The following is a 20,010-nucleotide window of genomic DNA, read 5'->3' as shown; positions in this document are numbered from 1 at the left end:
ACTGAAGGACTGTCACACAAGTCTGTAGTGGTCCTGGGAAGAAGAGAAGTGTAGCATCCAAGCGCCAAAAATATTAATAGATTTCTGCATGAAACAAGAGGCTAAATTGCAGGAAAAGCCACCCAGTCTGCAAAGAGTCATCATATGAAAAGACAAAACTCACCTGGAGAGCATGCTGTGAGGCCCTCAGGGGTCTCTAGGCAGGGACAGTGAAGACCACAGGGTGGAGATCTTGCAGGTCTTGCTGACCCAGCACTGACGTGTGCTAAGAGAAGTACACGCAGCTTGCCAGTCGTCAGCCAGCAATTTCTTGCTTTCTTCTCACACTCACTAGTTTTCTTCCTTCTTTCTTCTTTCTTTTTTCCCGTTTTAGCAAACTAAAGATTGAAATTGCAAGATACTCTCCTGAGCACTGAAGGTAGGATAACACCCAATATGGCCTGTTTTCTGCCTCTCAAGAACTTGTAATCCATCTTACTAAACAGGGAACGGAACTGAATAAATTTAACTACAGTGGACAGATAAGGTAGGACAGAAAAAGAATGTCTCTTCATGTTCCCACTTTGGGATCCATTTGGTCACAGTGCAACCGAGAGGAATGTTAGAAAAGCAGAAGAAAAACAGAAAGCACCTTTCCGCTACCACCATGCCAAGCCTGGAGAAGGTCTTTCCTTAATGTTGGAGAAGAGCACACAGAGAAGGCACCAGAGGGCAGAGTTTACTGCCTTTCAGAGCAGTGAATTGGGTCCTCGTAGGGCACCCAGGGAAATAGACTTAAAGAAACTGAGTGTGGAAGGCATGTCTCATTTTCCAAATGTTCACTTTCTTTGTGCTATAGTTTGAATGTATCCTTCAAGATTTATGAGTTGGAAACTTCATCCCAAATGCAACAATATTGAGAGATGGGACCTTTAAGGGGTGACTAGGTCATGAGAAAACTCTGCCATCATTAATGTCATTATCATGTATGCGTTAGTTATCTTTTCAATGGATTCTCCCTAAAAAGATTTCAGTCTCCTTCACCCCGTCCCTTCTTTATCCACCTGTTCTTCTGCCCTTGCATCCTTCTGCCATGAAGCCCTCACCAGGTTGGCTTCTCAATCTGGGATTTCCTGGCCTCCAGAATTGTAAGCAAAATAAATTTCTATTGTTTGTAAATGAGCCACATCCTGGCATTCTGTTACAGCAGCACAAAATTGATAAGATACCTCGATTCTATGACATTACCTTCTCTTGGGCTTTTGTACTGGCTTGACTCCCTCAGTTGCCCCTGTAGGCTCATCTTTTTCTTCTTGGCAGTAATGTACCAGCATTCATGAAGCCTCATCCTTACACACTCCTCTCCTCACTCTGTCCTTCCTCCTGGCAGGTTCTCACCTATCACTATGGCTTCATTGCACACAGACATCCATAAATCCCAACTTATATCCAGCCCAGTCCTCTCCTTTATACTCCGGCTTTTCTATGCAAATACTATCTTGACATCTCCACTTGCATAGTTGAAGTATACCTCAAACTTCGTATATCTGGCTTAGACTACTTTTCTCATTGTTGTAATAAGATACCCAGCACCCAAAGTTAAAGCAGGACAAGTTTATTGTCATTCAGTTTGCAGAGGTTTCAGTTCATAGTTGGCTGGCTCCGAAGCAGTATGCTTATGGCAGTGAGGCACTGCAAAGGAGAAGCAGTTCATGGCAGGCAGAAGGCAGCAAGCAATAAAGGAACAAAGCAGCAAGGAGCACGGGAAGCAAGAGTAGCAAATGACAGCAGCAGACTTCTTCCTGCCTTTTACATTCTATTCAGGCTGTCCACCTTTAGGGCAGATAGCACTCACACCCAGGGTGGAGCACCCTTAATCTAGCATTACACCTTTAATCCTAGCATCACACCCTTCATTCCATCAGCATACACCATATATCCAGTTACCTGCATGAAAAGCTCATCTATGACTGCATGAGGCTTTGGGGGAACATCCAGATGCAAGCCATAACAATAACCAAGGTCAAATACTTAATTTTCTATATATTCAACCCTGTTAATATTCCAGGGTCCCTATATGGATGAATGTCACCTTCCCCTCATTCCATATCATTCAACCTTACTTTCTGGCTTTGGGTCAAAATGGCCTTCTCTCTGTTCTTCAAATGGGCCATGATCTCTTTCATTCCCCCCACCAAAGCAGAGCTACTCTCTCTGGTTGGGCTGCCTTTCTCTAGTTAGCTTGGACTTATCCTTCTGATCTTTGCCCACACATCATTGCATAGTTTTTCATGGCACCCATGCTACATGAATCTCATGTGATACGGTTCTCATAAAACCACTTCCCTTTCTTGATGGAGGTAGAGATTCAGCAATGTCAGACTCCTCTGGGTTGTAAGTCCCACGAAGACAAGGAAGGACATAGTCTTTTTTTTTTAACCTCTATTTTACCCCAGTGCCAACATCTTTGGAATGAATAAAGAACGAATCGATAAAGAGAACTGCTTTCCTCCACTGACTTTATTGCCTTTGCTTTTTATTTATAGTGTTTTTATATACTGACTTTTTGTTTTTATAAAATCTAATGCATCCATCTTTCCTACTCTAGAGCCATTTTTAGAATGGCCTTTGCCACCCCAAGATCGCATAAATATTCACCAAAATTTCCTTCCAGTACTTTTATGGTTTCATTTGCAAAATTTAATTCTTAAATCCATCTGGAATTTATTTCTAAAAGAAGCAAAACAGTGCCAGCTATTTTGTTTCAGAGCCAATTTCTCCTAAATTGAAAACTTCAGCTATATCCAGTAGTGTGATGTCATTAAAGATAATAAGATTTGGTATCGGACTCTAAGTTCAGATCCACTCACTGTGCAAATTTTAGAAAGTCATTTAAAATTTCTGAGAATTATCAACAAAGTGTATGGGAAGAAGATGTATGGAAAGAGACATCTCAGGAAATCCCATGAACAAAATGGCTGTTAGAGAGTCTAGACAAAAGAAGGTGAACCTAATGGTGATAGCATGAGTTTGGCTCTGGTGACTTCTGTGTCAATTTTTCCTCTGTAAAATTGGATCAAAATAGTACTCTTCTTGGTGTGGTTTATTGTGAAGTTTAAAGAAATTAATAAATAGAAGACATTGTTCTCACAGGAAGGGACGTCATTGCCTCAGTGAGCATAACAGAGTTTTCCATTCACACTCTCCTGAAGAAACTAGGAAGACATGTTCTTGAAAGGTACTCCAAGATGAGCTACCAGTAAGGAAGAGAGATTGGAAACACTGGTTGACTCGCTATACAAGCACAGTGTCTCCTCCAAGTTCTAGCTGCCCTTGTTCTTACAAATATATTATATACGGCCTATTCTTACTGTGAGAAGGGTGATCTGTAATGCTTTCCAGTTTTTTAAAGGAGTAATTTCATGAAATTCAGTAAGTGATTGGCTTAGAAATTTATTTACAAACAGCTCCTCTTTTATGGACAGATTTTAGAAATATGAATGGATATTTACACCCATAAAGAACTGATAAATGTGCTGCACACTGTAAGCACATAGGATGAGGGAGAATTATTACCTTGAATATTCAGTCAGCATCTTATCATTACTATTTTAATCCCCTGAAACACAGAAGGACCTGAAAATGGGGTGCTGTGTTAGCTACCAAATGGCATAGAATGGTAAATGCTAAACCAAACTTTCCTCTGCCTTCTTTCCTGGTATTTCCCTGTGAGCCTCACCCCCAAACAAGCAGGGCCAGGCCAACTTATGGTGTCAAAAAACTCAGCTTGATGATTCCTGGAACTGTAGATCTCTCCCACTGAGTTTATTCCTTGCATTACATTTAACACTCACTTATCTGGAGTTGTTTACCAACTCACACTTTGTCATGTAACTAGACAATATTAGTTACACAAATAAAGATAAAATAAGTCTGTTCCACTGTATTGTTGGAAAAATGGTTTGATTTTCTGTTATGCTCATTTTTGCAGTGGAAACACCAACCAACAAGTTCCCACAGAGAATTCAAATGTCTGTTTGACATCAAAGACTTTAAATACAGCTTAGTAATTTTAGTTTTATTAAACCATAAGACAAATTTTTCATTCCTCCTATGAGCAATTTCCCTATAATATACTGGATCAGAGAAGCAATGGTCATTGGAAACTCAAAATAAACAAACTTTTTCCAACTTACACTTTATGTCGGGGAGGACAGTTGGTATCTCTACCCCCATGTGTTTAAGTTGTCCTTAGACAACTGGTCCTGCATTGCAATGAGTGGGGCTGGATGAACACAATCAACCCCTCATAGGGAAGGGCTACCAATCCACACATTCAGCCACATACAGAGACAAAATATTCAGAAACAATATTGTAACTGAACTAAATATGTGCAGAATTCTTTCTTGTAATTATTCCAATATAGCATATAATGAGTATTTACATCAGACTTACATTGCATTAAGTATTGAGTAAGCTAAAGATACTTTAATGTATGCTGGAGGATGCCCGTAAGTAATTTTCAAATACCAACCCATTTTATAGGAGGAATTTGAGCACCCAAGGATTTTGGTATGTAAGGGGTGTTTTATTCCTGATCCCTTACAGATATCAATGGACAACTGTATTCTCAACCACCATTAAGAAAACCACTCAGTTCCCTGTCTCCTGGCTGTCTGTGCTGAATTAATAGCCCTGTAGAACAGTGCTTTACAGCTAGCAGTGGGGTGCAGTCCAAGTGTTTCCATTTCTCTCTGCTCTGATCTTGGGTTGGTCTTGGGTCCTTTGGTTCTTACCACTGAGTCGATAATTCTAGTTAGTGCCCTGCTCCTCGGTGGGGCTAGTTATCTTAAATTCACAGGCAGGACTGAAACACTCCACTTGTACTCAGGTTCAAGCAATATTCTGCAATCTAGGGTCGTCAAGAGCAAAACTGGTGCTTTGACATCCATTTGCCATCATGTGTTTCTTCTGGAAACACTAGAAACTATAGACTGGAAAACAGTGATTAACAGGGGCTTCTGCTCTCACGGCAGACTGTGATTAGTGGTACGATGCCATGGAGCAGAATCCTCACGATTGTCGGCAGCGTCAGTGGAATCCCTGTTTCTCCCATTCACGCAGAAAAGATGAGTACTCTGATTCAATACATTTCAATGTTGTGTCTTGATATGAATTAAACTGATACATCAAGAGCAGAAATAGTCTTCTATTTGAATTTCTACTAAAATGAGGCAGGAAGCAACACCTGTGCAAGAAATATTTACCCAAAACAAGAGTAAAAAGAACAAAATCTTGTGCTAATTTACTGCCACTTCTTTAAAATGTCAACACAACATCCTCTTTTCTTTCATAATTCTTCTGTCCAGCTTTTTCAGTTCTTTGAGAAACAAAATTCTTAAAGTATTAGTACTTTTGAGTTTTAGATAAGAAAATGAGTCACGTTTTTGTGAAAATAGCCATATGCTGTACAGTGTCCCATCTCAGAATTTCAGGTGGTTCCACAGATGTCATTAGACAACTGTCAGCAATGGAGTCCAGGACTGACATCTGGCCCTATCCATTGCCAGTATATACCATGAATTCACGCAACAGAACTAGGTAAGCAGTGGCAAGGTTTATGATTTTGTTATTTTCTCTGTTTACTCAAGGACAGTATTCATTTTATTGGGAGCAGAAACTATTTACATTTTGACAGTTACATTAGTTTTCTGGGGCTGCCATAACAAATTACTGCAAACACGGTGGCTTAAAACAACTGAAATTTATTTTGTCACGGTTCTAAAAGCCAGAAATTCAATGCCAAGGTTTCAAATGTGAAGTCTCCGGGGAAGATTGCTTCTTTGCTCCTTCCAACCTCTGATGGCTCCAGGTTTAACGGTACTCGGTTTATGGCGCTGTTACTCCAGTCTGTGCTTCTAGTTCCACAGGACCTCCTTCTCTTGTGCTCCCTCCTTCTCTTGTTTTATAAGATCATTAAGCATTGGATTCAGGAATGATCTTGTCTCTGCAAAGACTTTTGTCCAAATAAATCATATTTGCAGGTTCTGTTGGATTGCCAGCATTCACCCCACCATTTCAAGCGTGTATGGACAGAATGTGGAAATCAGAGATAGCTGATCTTTTATTTCTGGTGTATTTCAACAATTTAGAGCTCTGTGGGTACTACTACCTGTTTGAAGCTTCTTAGTTGGCTCCACCCCAAATCCAGTTCTAGTCTAGAAAGGGGGGGCAGAAGTTGTACACTGACTTAAGAAAGACATTTGATAGAAGATGTCCTAGAACAGTGTACTAGTCTAATGAAATACCTGTGACACTATTGGTTTGAGCCTCTAGGGAAAGTATTGTCAGAGTTGTCACATTTCTAGTTAAAAAGGAGAGGGAGGTTGCTACCTAAGGGCATATCCACAGGGATCTAAAGATTTCCTATAAGAACACCTCCTAAAGGGACCATCACCTCCGAATAGCACCACTGTTATGGTTTAGACCTGAAATGTACCCCCAAGTTTCATGTGTCTGGAGGTAGGACCTTGTCTGAAGGGCCATGATCTTTTTTTTTTTTTTACACTTTTTTTTTCTTTTTTCTTTTTATCGGTACCAGGGATCGAACTCACGACCGCCTGCTTGCAAGTCAGGTGCTTATGCTGCTGAGCTAAATCCCCAGCCCCATGATCTTGCCTCTGGTTTTTGTCTCTGTCTTTGTCTGTGTCTGTATGTCTGTTTTTCTGTTTATCTCTCTGTCTCCCTCCCTCTCTCTTTCTTTCTCTCTTCCTGTCTTTCTCTCCTTCCTTGTCATCATATTATTAAACAGCTTTCCTTCATGCCCTTTTATCATGCTGTGTTCACCTTACAGTTACTGACTCCTTCCTGGGCCAAATCACACCTACCCCTCATTAAGTTGTAGATGTTGAGTATTTTGTCCCAGCAATGGGACAGTGTCTAATACAAAAAAGAGTTACCAGGCCTCAGGCCATTGTGAGTGTGCCTGACCATGTGGTTTAGAGTTGGCTTGTGGGGTAAGTTTGAAAATCTTTGGAAAAGTGGGACAGAGAAACCCTAGAATGGTATAAGTAGAACCTGAATACTAATAGAAATGCATATGAAAAGTCAGCTTTAAGGAGGTTTCCACTGGGAAAAAGATTCCATTGGCAATTTGGCCTCAAACCAGTCTGTCCACATTTTTCCCATGCCCTGAGACTGAGCTCAAGGGTAGTGGACTAATTGATCTAGCAAAGGATTCAAGGCAGCCCAATATTCAGAATGTGGTATGGGTACCACTGGATATTTTTAGCTAAATTTATAATGAAATCAGAAGCAAAAATCAGAGCTGAGTGACTTCAAAAATTTGCATTTCCATAAGAAGGGAAATACCTCAACGTTGGAGCCCAGGAAAGTATGGTTGCTGAAAAGGTTAACATTAAAAAGAAACCAAGTACAGGACAATAATTGATGCCATTCAGGAACTGGACATACATCCAGCCTTCCAGGGTCTAGAGTATAAAAGGGTAAATTCTTTTGAAGGACTGTTTTTAAAAGAGAGCACTCTGTTCTTTCAGTCATGCTTAGGAACAGCAAGCTTCCAGGCATCCAGAAGCTGCTATAGTCATAGATCAAAGAGGTGAGGCTACTCTTCAAGCTGGCAGCAGACCTTAGTGTCATCCAAATGGTGCTGGTTTTGAGGCATGCAGAATGCAATAGTAATAAGGTCATGAAAGCTTCCAGTCAGGTTTATAAAGAAGGCCTGGTATCCCAGACAAAAATGTGTGATAGGGTCACAATCCCTGCCAGGATACCCTGAGAGGGCAGTGTGCTATGCTATGAAAGTGAGTCCAAAAGTGAGTGGAGGGGCTGGGGATTTAGCTCAGCCACGTAAGCACCTGCCTTGCAAGCAGGCGGTCGTGAGTTCAATCCCCGGTACCGATAAAAAAAAAGTGAGTGGAGACCCCAGAAAATTGGAGATGCCATGAATGTGAAACATCTGCTGAAGAAAACCACAGACTGATCTTGGACAGCCTAAGAGAGAGGCCACATGGACTGTAACCAGCAAGATCAGGGGTGGGACTTCCCAAGCCCTTTGGAGCTTGCATTTCATCACAGATGGACCAAAATCTGCACACGGAACTATAGAATGTAATGTTTGCCCTGCTGGTTTTTGTTTTTGCTAATTCCAATTTCTTTCTAGTTCCTTTTCTTGCCTTTTGGAATGGAAATGTTTATTCTGTGCTGTTGTATATTGAAAGTGTTTAGCTTTCTTTTTTAGTTTTATGTGCACTCACAGCTAAGAGTTTTCCTTGAGTCTCAGTGTTGTACTAAGATGCTGAAAAATTAAAATAGCTAATTAAAAGATAGTTATTAGCAAAAATAGTTAAAATGATAGTTATTAGCAGTATTGTCATTCTGTGCTGAACTCGTTACCCTTAGTAACCAAGCACCAAACACACAGTTATAGATTAACTAACTGCCTTATCATGCTGTTCTGTATGCGTCGTTGTTCCCCCCATCCCAGTAACCTGTTTGCTGTGTCAACCTTTTCCCTTTGTAAGAGACAGATGATGCTGTGTCAACCATTGTTCCCTTTATGAGAGACAAATGTTCCTGGAATTGGCAGACCTAGGGCTAGGAACTGGCTAACCACCCACTGTGAAATGCCTCTGACCTCAAGCAAAGGGGAACAAAGGCCCACCTTGTTTCTGTTTCTCATCATTATGTACTTAATGATCAATGAGCTAATCATAAATGAACTATAAAAATCAGTCAAAATTCTGACTCAGTTGCACAGCTTTGCAAATTCCATCTGTGCTGTGTCACTGGGCCAGCTAAACTAAAAGCACTTCTTTTAAAAAAGACATCGTCTTGCCCCATTTTTTATCTCGGGGCATTTTTTTGTGGGGGAGGGTTACAACATTTAGAGGAGACTCTGGACTTGAATTTTTCAGCAATGTTGAAACTGTTTAAACTTGGCAACTTTTAGAGGTGGACTAAATACGTCTTGCATGATGGGAGAGGGACATGATCTTTTGGGAGGACAGGAGTAGAATGTTATGGTTTAGACCTAAAATGTCCACCAAAAGTCTCATGTGTTCAGAGGTGGCACATTGTCAAAAGGAAGGAAGTCACCATGGGCATGACTTGGAAGGGTGCGTTCTTGTCCCCTGTCTTCTCTCCTCCCACCTCTCTTTGTTCCTCTCTCAGTCTCCCTTGCTACTTCATGCTGCCATGAGTTTAGCAGCCTTCCTCCACCATGCTCTTCTATCATGCCATTGCTGCTTGTGACCAGCCACCCACAAACTCATTCCCCCAAAATCAGGAGCCAAATGAAATCTTTTCTATTTTAAATTGGTTGTTATTTTGTTCCAGTGATAGGAAACTTACTAATACAAACACCTTAGGGACAAGTCCTTTAATATACAATCTTCTGGGAGATATTCAATATTCAAATAAAAGCAAAGAGTATTCTATACATTATCCCACTGAAATCTCCCTAATGGGCGTTTATTGACTTTTTCTTGAAGCCAAACCTCTTAATTAACTATCTCCATCATCCTCCCCAAGAAAAACCATTCTGTTTAAATCCAGTCATCTACCTTTCCCTCAGCTGTTCCTAGTATCCACACAAAGACTGACTTATCACATATGAAATTCATGACTTCTATCACCAAATTGACACGGAACACTCATCAGCAATCCTATCACTCTTTCCTAATCCACTTGCTTTCCACATTCTACCACAACCATCGCTTACTTTCTCCTGTGTCCTAACGAGTCCCATTCTCAGGACTCCTAGCTGATGATCTTGTATCAAATTTTACTGATACCATTGAAAAAAACCTTTCCACTCTCAGATTTATAATCAAGGACATCTACACCAATTTCTTGTTTCCCTTTTGTTACAAATATGCGTTCCCTTTTCTTGCAAAATACCAGTCCTTTTGGTTTGCTTCTCATCACCCATTCTGAAGGATTTCACATGCAATGAACCCTTCTGTCCAGTACAGTCATTTCTCCATGCAGCCATGCACTAGTATTTAAGCACTCACTCATAACTCCAATATTTTAATGTAAAAATTCTTTGTTGGCCTCAAAGTCCTTGTATTTCATGTTTTTCCTCCATCTGCCTTTCTAGAAATTCCTACTCATTTTTCAACTGGTTTTCCCTGAATTTCATTTCTTATTACTTTATAGATATTATCTGTACATGTCTCAAATCCCCTCCTTGTTATCAATTCTATGTATTACCTCCATGTTCTTATCTTTCTTAAGATTTATATGAATGATTTCTTTAAACTTTTACACATTTCTCAGGCTTCAGATGAATACTTCTACACTTGTGTCAACTGGAAATTAAAAGAAGTTTTAAAAACAGAGTGTATAGTACAATTTGTAGAAAATAACATTTGTACCTGCCTCATAGATTTTTATATATCAAATGGGTGTTCATATTCAAATTTATCTTCAAACAGCATATAACATCCATTTTCTGTAAAGGAATTACAGATATGTTTCTGTTAATATCGCTTATTTGATTTTTTATAGTTGGGGATAATGTTAAAATATTTTGAGAAGGAACTTACCTACCTGACAACTTGTCCTAGAAATGTTTCCTCAATATGTAAGATCTGAAAACTGCTAGTTGTAAAATAATTTTTACATTTCTCTGCTTGGCTCAGAGAGCTGAATTGGAAAATGGCAATTATTCTGCTGTGACAATGAAATGGCTCTGCTTTGAAGCACGTAGTGGGAGGAGCACTGATGGTAAAAATGTAAACTAGTAGCACACTGAAGATTTTAATTATCAAGCGGACATTTTCCTTGTGAAGTTGGGCTATAAATAAAAATGAATAAAATATTCCCAGAGTGCAAGTCTATTCCAAGACTGATGGTGACCTTATTGGAAGAAGAATATAAAAGATTAATTTAAAATGGTAGTTCTTACAATTTTCGAGAACAGAAAGTCTACATTAATACCCCTCTCTCAGTTTGCCATAAGTGAAAATGGGGACACACATTGGAAATTCACACAAATCCTACAGAGGTTTTTCATTTTTCTGCCCATGAAGGACAGAATAAAATCAAAATTTTACCTTGGAACTCATTTCCATTGCTACAGTTTAAGCAAAACACATTTAATTTTGATTGTTTAAATAAACCATTATAGGAACTGTTGGGGACTGATGCTGTGGCCATTCATCTCTAAAAATTGAATAGAAAGGGTGCACAGCTCTTTCCAGAATGTTCTTATTCTCAAATGAATGTCTGCTTCACGAAGGTAACTGCCTAGTATTATTGCTTAAAGCCTTGGTTTCTCACTTCATCTTCTAAAGATGTTCTATCCATCCATCTTGTGTCTTCCTGTTTCCCAGCATTCTGGCTGTTTCTATCAGACTGTATTCTATTGGTAGGTCCACCCATGTGCCATTGTTCATGCTATTTTCTAAATTAGATCAACTTCTTTCATCTGACCATTGGAAAAACATGATCTTTTCTCAAAGCACCATTCAGTTCATGTCCCCTGCCTGAAACCTCCTCCAGCTGCTCTGTACCAAGCTGGTCTTGCTCTTTAGTAAGCCTCCATTCCATCCTCCAGGACCACTATGGCCAAGTGGGCCCTCGTGCAATTCCTTGGCCCTACAAGACCATTACTCTGATGTGTCAAGGTAATGCACACAGGTGTCCAATGTAGAGACAAAATCCCTACAGCCTATACAACTAACACTGAGTTTATTGTGTTAGGACAGGTCCATCAAACCTAAAGGTAATTGTGATGCTTGATTTGGTGTTCTCACTTGATTAAGTCATGGGGTCACTAGAAATTTGATCAAACATCATTCTGAGGGTGCTTGCAAGGATTTTTCTGGAAGAGATTAACAGTGGAATCAGGAGACTGAGTAAAACAGATTACACTCCTTACTGGGGGTGGACCTCATCTAATCAGTTGAAGATCTGAACAGAACAAAGAGGAGTGTTAAGCAGTCTCCTCCTGCTTATGTTTAAGTTGGGTATTAGTCTTTTCCTACCTTTGGACCCAAACTAAAACTGGCACTTACACAATTAGTTCTGGTGTGACTTTGAACTTAGATTGACACAATACAATAATTTCTCCCAAATCTCCTGCTAGTTGATGGCAGTTCTTAACACTTTTAGCCTTGTAAACCACAGGAAATCAACTTGTTATAATAATTTATGTTCTACATCCATGAATTCAACCCATAATGGGTCAAAAATATTCAGGGAGAACACTATGCATATTGAACACATGTAGACATTTTGTCATCATTCCCTAAACAATACAGGGTATTATTTGCCCAGGATTTATATTCTACTGGGTATCATAAGTCATTTAGAGAGCAAGCATACAGGAGAAGGTCACAGATCAAATGCAAGCATGGAGCCATTTTAATATAAGAGATCTGAGCAGCCATGGATGTCGCTATCCTTGGGAAAGTCCTAGAACCAGTTCTCCATGGAGCTCAGGGATGGCTGCACACACACAGTCCATCCTACTGGTTCTATTTTTCTGGAAAACCCAAACACACAATGATACAGATCCTGCAGTTACCACCTCAAAATGGACACAGGCTCAGAAGCAGCTTTTTAAATGGCCGTGATGTGCTGGGTGCTCAGCTGCTCTTTTTTTGCCACCAGTTAATCATCAGACATATATAAGTTGAATGTAATGCTCTTTGATGAATATTCCTTTTTTAAAACTCTGCAACTCTAATTTTCTCATGGTGCAGATATATTTTTGCTCTTTGATTCAACATTATTAAATTCAATTAAACCATCAGATTGGTCCATGGTGCGCATTTCCTCTCACTGCGCCCTTCCCTGAGTGATGTGTTCCACCCACCAGATGCAGGTCCACCTCTCAGCTGAGATGTGAATGATGGTCACCCATGGATTGTTCACAAGAAAGCCAGGCTGTGCTTGTTTCAGTCCATGTCTGATAGGATTCAGCTGTGCATGAGGACCGGTGTGGCTCAGCCCTTTTCTCCACAAGTCCGAGGAGATCCTATACAGCAGAAGCCTTCTGCTCCTACCAAGCCTTCTGCTCCTTGATTCTGTAGGGAAGGGAGGACCACAGTCTCTACCACCTGTCACATCCAGGTAAGACTCATTCATGCCCAAACTGACCCAATTTCTCACAGATATGTGCAAAACTGAGCACATCCCTGCCCATGCCTCACCACCACCCTGCTGCCCCAACCAGGGCCAGGTTAACATAGTTCAAGGTAGAAATTTTGAGTTCTATCTGAATACTAGAATCACCTTGAGAGAATTTTTTTAAAAACTATTTATTGAGGTATAATTCCCAGAGCACCTAATTCCTCTCTTAAAAGTTTCAATTCATGGTTTTTAGTATTTTCACAGTCATGCAACCATCACCACAATTTTAGAACTTTTTTATAATCTCAAAAAACCCAGGTCCCTTCAGCTACTGTTCACCAATTTCTCTATCATGTCATCCTCCAGCCCCAAGCAACCACTAAAATAGTTTTGACTCTACAGAGTTGCTCTTCTAGATATTCCATATCAGTGGACCCACATAACCACAAGTAACACTAGTGGTTGACCTCTTTCCTTCAGCACATTTTATTCAGCATAATCATCCATGTTTTACCCTATATCAGCATGCCATTCTTTTATGGCTGAGTAATAGACCATTTTATTTTTATCCATCATTTGAGGGAAATTTGGGTTTTCATATCTTTTTGGCTATTATGAATAATATTTGGTGATCCATCCTTTTTGTGTAAACATACTCTTACTCTGTCATTTTTCTTGGTTTACATGTAGAAGTTATGATATAAGTAGAAGGACAAAATGCAAAACAAATAGATTACATGGAGCAGCCCTAGGCATTTTTATTACTCAAAACTCCTCAACCCACAGAATGAGAGAAAAATATTTGCAAATCACGTATCTATGTCAGAGAGTGACATGGAGCTGTGAATAAAACTAAAGTTAGAAAGAGGGGGGTAAATATCCTGGACAGCATGGAAAACTGGATGCTCTACAGATGGTATTACTAAGATTCAAAATGTGAACTAACCTATAGAATTTACATAGCAGCCAGAGAAGGAAAGGAGCTTTCTGATACCTGGCCCCAGTCTCTCCACAATACACACACCTCCCCTGTTTATCTGCCACGATAGATAAACAGAATCTCCCTAAAATTCATATGTTGAAACCCAAACCCAAGCCTGGCTATATTTAGAGATGGAGCCTCTGCAGAGGTAGTCAAGAGGCCCCAATGCAATGGGATTGATGCTTTTATAAAATGAGACACACACTCTCCCCCTGCCCCTGCCACACAGGAACACAGAGAGAAAGCACTATCTACAAGCCATGAAGAGAGTCAGAGTCCTCATCAGGAATCCAATCCCAACTTCCAGGAGAACATGGTGGATAGATAGCAGCAACTTCAGAGGCTCTCTGAGAAATCACACTTAAAATCCAGGAATGGTGCCAGGCAAGAAGACCTAAGCAAGGGGAGATACACCCTGCTGACCCAGGAACAGACTAAACTAAGAGAAGCCAACTGGAAATGCAATCCTGATGATATAACAGGAACAGATAAGGTCTTAGTGCAGAAGCTGGAGCCCGCTACACTGACAGCTGTGATTTAAATTTCCTGCAGCTGCTGCTGTATCCCAATCAGCAGGGCAAGGAGAGAGGCGCGAAAGCTCTGAGAGTGGGAAGCGGTGAATGGAGTTGAGAACAGGACTGGCTGGGAGCCCTGCATTGACCTGTGGTGAGTGAGCAGACTGGAGACCCTTCCACAGAGTAGGAGGCTTCAGCAAAGGACATACTGGGACTGGGCAGATTAGCTGGAATAGGAGGCTGCAGTGTCCTTAGGCGTATATTCCCCTCTCAAGCAGGATTGGTGGGGAGTGCCTGGCCTGGGTGATGCCACAGACTAAGACCCAGTAGGCTAGCCCAAACCAGGTCATAGCGCCTGGAGGTTCACCCTAGCAGTGAAGCCTTCAGTAGGTTGACCTGGAGGGGCGAGCCCAGCAGAGGCTGCCCAGGTCTGTGGCTCCCTCGTACACTGCAGTGGGCAGGAACACCTAGCCGGCGTAATTCAAACAAACTGTGACAAAGAAAGAAACTGGGCCTCCTATATATGTTGTATAACAGGAACAAAAAAAATGGAAAGAGGGAGCAACAAGAAAGTGTCCTCAGCCCCCAATCCTGAGAAACATGCAATAGCAGACACGGCACCAACAGACATAAAGTGATATCTCCAGTGTCTCATAGATGAGTTTAGGAATGAAGTTATTAATGACCTAAAGCAAGATATAAGTAGAATAGTTAGAGAAATGCTAAGCACCGCCCAAGAAAAAAACAGATGGTGAAATGGAAGAACAGAAAGAAAGGGGAGAATTGTTTGATGGAGAAAATAGAGAAAACATAGAATACGTGAGGCGGGTTCAAAGAGATTACCAGGAAACTAAAAATCCACTGAAAGCTGGCATAACAGCTTGAAAGAAACTAAGGACAGATTATCTGAACTGGAGGGCAGATTTGTAATACGGGAGCATGAAATGAAAAACTTCTTAAAAATAACAAGAAAACAAACAGCAATAATACAAAGGCTAGAAGATGATAAGAGGATCTATAACTTAAGAATTAAGAACATAAAACAAGAAGTAGGGACACAAGCAAATGGACTACAAAAGCTATTCACAGAAATAATCCAAGAGAATTTCCCTAATTTAGCAAAAGGTAAAGATACTCAGATGTATGAGGCATACAGGACCCCAGCCATCTACAACCCAAACAGAGCTACACCCAGGCATACAATAATCAAAATTCCAGAAATCCAATATAAGAACAGAATATTAAAAGCCATCAGAGACAAGAAACAGATCACTTACAAAGGAACACCCATCAGAATTACAGCAGACTTCTCGGCACAAACCATCAAATCACGAAGAGCGTGGGGGGAAATAATTCAAGCTTTGAAAGATAATAACCTCCAGCCAAGATTAATATATCCTGCACAACACTCCCTGGAAATTGATGGAAAAACAAGGTGCTTCCAGGATAAAGAGGAACTAAGGGAATTTGCAACCACCAATTCAACTCTACAGAGAATACTGCAGGATATTCTAAAAAAGGAAAATAATACCAAGATTCCAGAAACAGTGGCAGAGAGGCCACAATGAATGGAGCAGAAAGTGAAATGAAGAAGACAAACTGACAACAAATGATAGAAAAAGATCTCAACAGAAATGAGGCAGAGAAGATTGGATGGTAGGAACAGCTATTTTGGAGAAAACGACATCATTATAGCTAGTGCTGATTTAGTATCATCTTGCTTTGAAGTCCCATCAAGCTTGTATTCTTCTGTCTCCATCGGTTTTAACAGGTTGTATCTTATTTGATTTTATTATATGTGATAATATAAACAAAAACTTTTATAGACAAGGAGATTATACAGAAACCATGGTTCATTTTCTGTAGCTGGTTCTAAATATCCTGTAATAATGTCATTATCTTGAATGGTTTTACAGTGTCTTCATATGTTTGGTGCTACAGTATATGAAGTTATACTTTCAAGATTTCAAGGAAAGAGTCACTATGGTAACTACTTTTATGTCAGGATATCTTGAGGTAAAACACTATTTTGCTTAAATGGTTATGTTTTGACCTGCGCTTTCTGTTGTTGTGCCCTCTTTTATCTCAATCCCCCTTTTTTAAATTATTTACTTTTTTCTTTTTATCTTTTTAATTAAGGGAAAAATAAATAAAAATAGGATACATTATAGTAACCTACTTTGACTTCCTATTAACTTGCTTTGAAACCCTGTATTGCCCTCACCATCTTGCTTTGACTGATTTTCCTCTATTCTGCTTTGCTAGACAGTATCAAGTTTGAAAGTATAGGCAACAACTGTGAAGACAATAAGATTCATTATGATGCCCATTCTGGTTGACTATTATCTTCTTTTAAAGTCCTGTAAAGTCTCCAATGTTTTGGTTGTATTCTTTACTGTTTTGTTCAATTTTATTATAACTGATGATATAGGCAATTCTTCTTAAGAGAGCAAGAGGCAGTATGGTAACCATTGTCGATCACCTTGTATTTTGTTTTTACATTATCTATTATGTCCATCCTTTTGATTTGACTGACTCTGTTCTGATATGTCGCATTTGGTTTTACTCTCTTCAAAAAAAGTAATAAGAACTGTGGGAGTAATAAAACCCAAAATGTGTAATTTTCATTGTACAAAAGAAAGGAAAAGAAAGTGCTCTAAAGGTTATAACTGCATATATGTTTGAGTGTATAAGATGGATAACCATATTACTGAGTTGGTTTTTTTTTTGGATCATTGAACAAAACTGTTTGCACTCTCACTGTTTGAAAGTCCACTTTATATGCTTTAACTTTTTTTTTTTTTTTTTTGGCTTTTTCCTTTTTATCGGTACCGGGGATCGAACTCACGACTGCCTGCTTGCAAGGCAGGTGCTTATGCCACTGAGCTAAATCCCCAGCCCATATGCTTTAATTTTAATTACATATGAGAATATGTAATCTATTTAATTACATATGAGAATATGTAATCTATTAACTAGTGATTTCTTACTGTTTATTTTTTAAATTTTGTATTACTTGTACCCTTTTTCTGTTTTTTTTCTTTTTCTCCTTAAATAAAAAAAAGGAATCCAATCCCATTGTGACCTTGAGGATTTCTGGTCTCCAGAAACTGAGACGTGACTGCCCAATGTTGAAGTCAATGAGTTTAGGAACCATGGCAGTGTGGAAGCAAAGCTGACTCTCCCATGGCACAGTGTGTTGGCAAAATAGGGCTGACCTGCTCATTTATGTGACCAGGTCAGTATATTATCAGTCACTAGGAAGGAAACAGGAAAGGCAGCTGGAAAACAGGCAGAAAATGACACCTTTCCTAGGGCAAACCATCTTTACCTGGGCAGCATTCTCAGACACAGGCTACACAGATGAATTGTTCCACTAATTCAGTGGCTTTGTCTTGGCTTTTCTACCAGCTCTCAGGGCCATGTCTATGTGAACATTTCAGGAGATTTAAACAGGGCTCTCCTGTTGTCTTGTTCTTTGAGCACAAGCCAAAATATGAAACGGGGGGAGGGGGTCAGAGCAGCCAGGGAACGACAAGCTGTTATTCTCATTTTCAGTCTCTCTGCCTCCCTGGGTAATTCACCCAGTACGAAAGCAATGAAGCATGTTTTTCACTTGTAAGGCTTGAGACTCAGGCATATTAACCCAATTATTTTATTAAATGAATTACAGAAAATTTCTCTTATCTGGTACTCTATTATTACCTTTTTATTCCTGAAAATGAAAAAAGAAAAATTGGATACTCAATTTTTATTTTGTAAGAATGCCTACCAGCAAAAAAATATATTGATATTTAAAGCCTGGACATGGGAGTAAGGAACTGGGAAAGACTGCATTATAATTCAGTTTATCCAGTGTTTGTAAAATGCAAATGATATACAAAGCACTGGTTTGGCTTTGGAAAACATAAGAAAATGTACAGTCATCTCTCTGCTGCCTATTGAGAGTTATGTATGAGCACAGAAAAAGCATTCAAAAGCAGTATGAAGGTTAACTGAGGGGATGGTGTGTGTACAAATACCAAATTGCTTCTCCCCAATTCCTATGAAAGGACTGTAAAGATTATGAAATGAAAACAAGATCAATATCCAGTGTGCAAATCAAGAGAAGGTTGTACATATACAAATACATACATATACATGCATACACTCATAGACAGGTGTTTCTAGACTTACAATGGGATCGTGTTCCAATAAATCCATTCTAAGTTGAAAATATCATTAAGTTAAAACTGCATTTGATATACTACCCTACTAATCATCGTAGCTTAGTCCTGACTATCATAAACAAGCTCAGAACACTTGCAATAGCCTAAAGTTTGGCAAAGTCATCTAACACAAAGCATGTTTCATAACAAAGTGTGGACTATATCATGTGCTCTATTGAATACCATACCAAAAATGAAAAAACATAATGATTTTGGGGTATACTTGCACACCATCATGAAGCTGAAAAACTCACAAGTTGAAACATTGAAAGTCAGGATTGTCCATTTATATTGCAGGAGCAATGAAGCATTAGTGATGTCACTTATTGAAGTGAAACAGGGTTGCATAGAAAAGAAAAAGAAAAAGTAAAGAACCATATATGATTATGCTGTCTCCCCAGAAAGGAAGTGGAAAATAACTTAGAAAAACTGCATTAAAATCCCATCATGAAGAGGAGGAAGGATGAGGGAACTGATGGGGCAATGTAGAGGGAGCTGACACAGTGAGAGGCCACACAGAAGGGACACACTGGGATGTGTCTCCCACAGGGAACGGCCTCAATAGAGGTTTGCTCCCTGCAGAGATGCTTGGCAGGCCCAGCTCCAGCTTCTGGATGCCACACAGAGGCCTGCCTTTACCTTAACACAGGAGAGAAGCCAGGCATCAAGGTGTATGGTGGAGTTGGCTGAAAAGTTGGGCTGTCCTCTCTCCTTCCAAATACACTGAGAGGTGTAAAAAGAGAGCAGAGCTGTACATTCTTTAAACACAGCACCCACACAAACTCCATCAAATCTTAACCTACAAGCCAACCCAGGGAAAACCAGATCCTTCTCCTTGAGGGGAATAAAAAGAAACCACTATATTTCATATCAAGGGAAACATCTTGTGAAATTCATAGATGACAGAAGCAAAACATTTTATGGAAATAGTGTTATCTTTTTTCCTCAGTCCCAAAGAAAAACTGCAGGTATGAGTTTAGAGTTAGTACTCATTAAAGTATGCTCTTTGAGACCAGGAAAGAACATGGAGAGAAAAACTACAACAGTAAAAATTAAGTTATTCCATGTGATATTTAATACTGAGTAGTTACTATAGAAGATCTTATCGATGAAGTAGAATACAGGCTTGAGATAGTCTCTAAGAGCACAGAAAAATAGGGCAGGGAGAATGAATTCAAACTATTATACATAAGACCCAGGATAAACAAATATATCTAATTG

Source organism: Cavia porcellus, unplaced genomic scaffold, assembly GCF_034190915.1.
Source record: "Cavia porcellus strain 051 isolate PalLab524CR breed Dunkin Hartley unplaced genomic scaffold, mCavPor4.1 scaffold_24, whole genome shotgun sequence".
NCBI lineage: Eukaryota > Metazoa > Chordata > Mammalia > Rodentia > Caviidae > Cavia > Cavia porcellus.
This window is presented reverse-complemented; position numbering follows the sequence as displayed.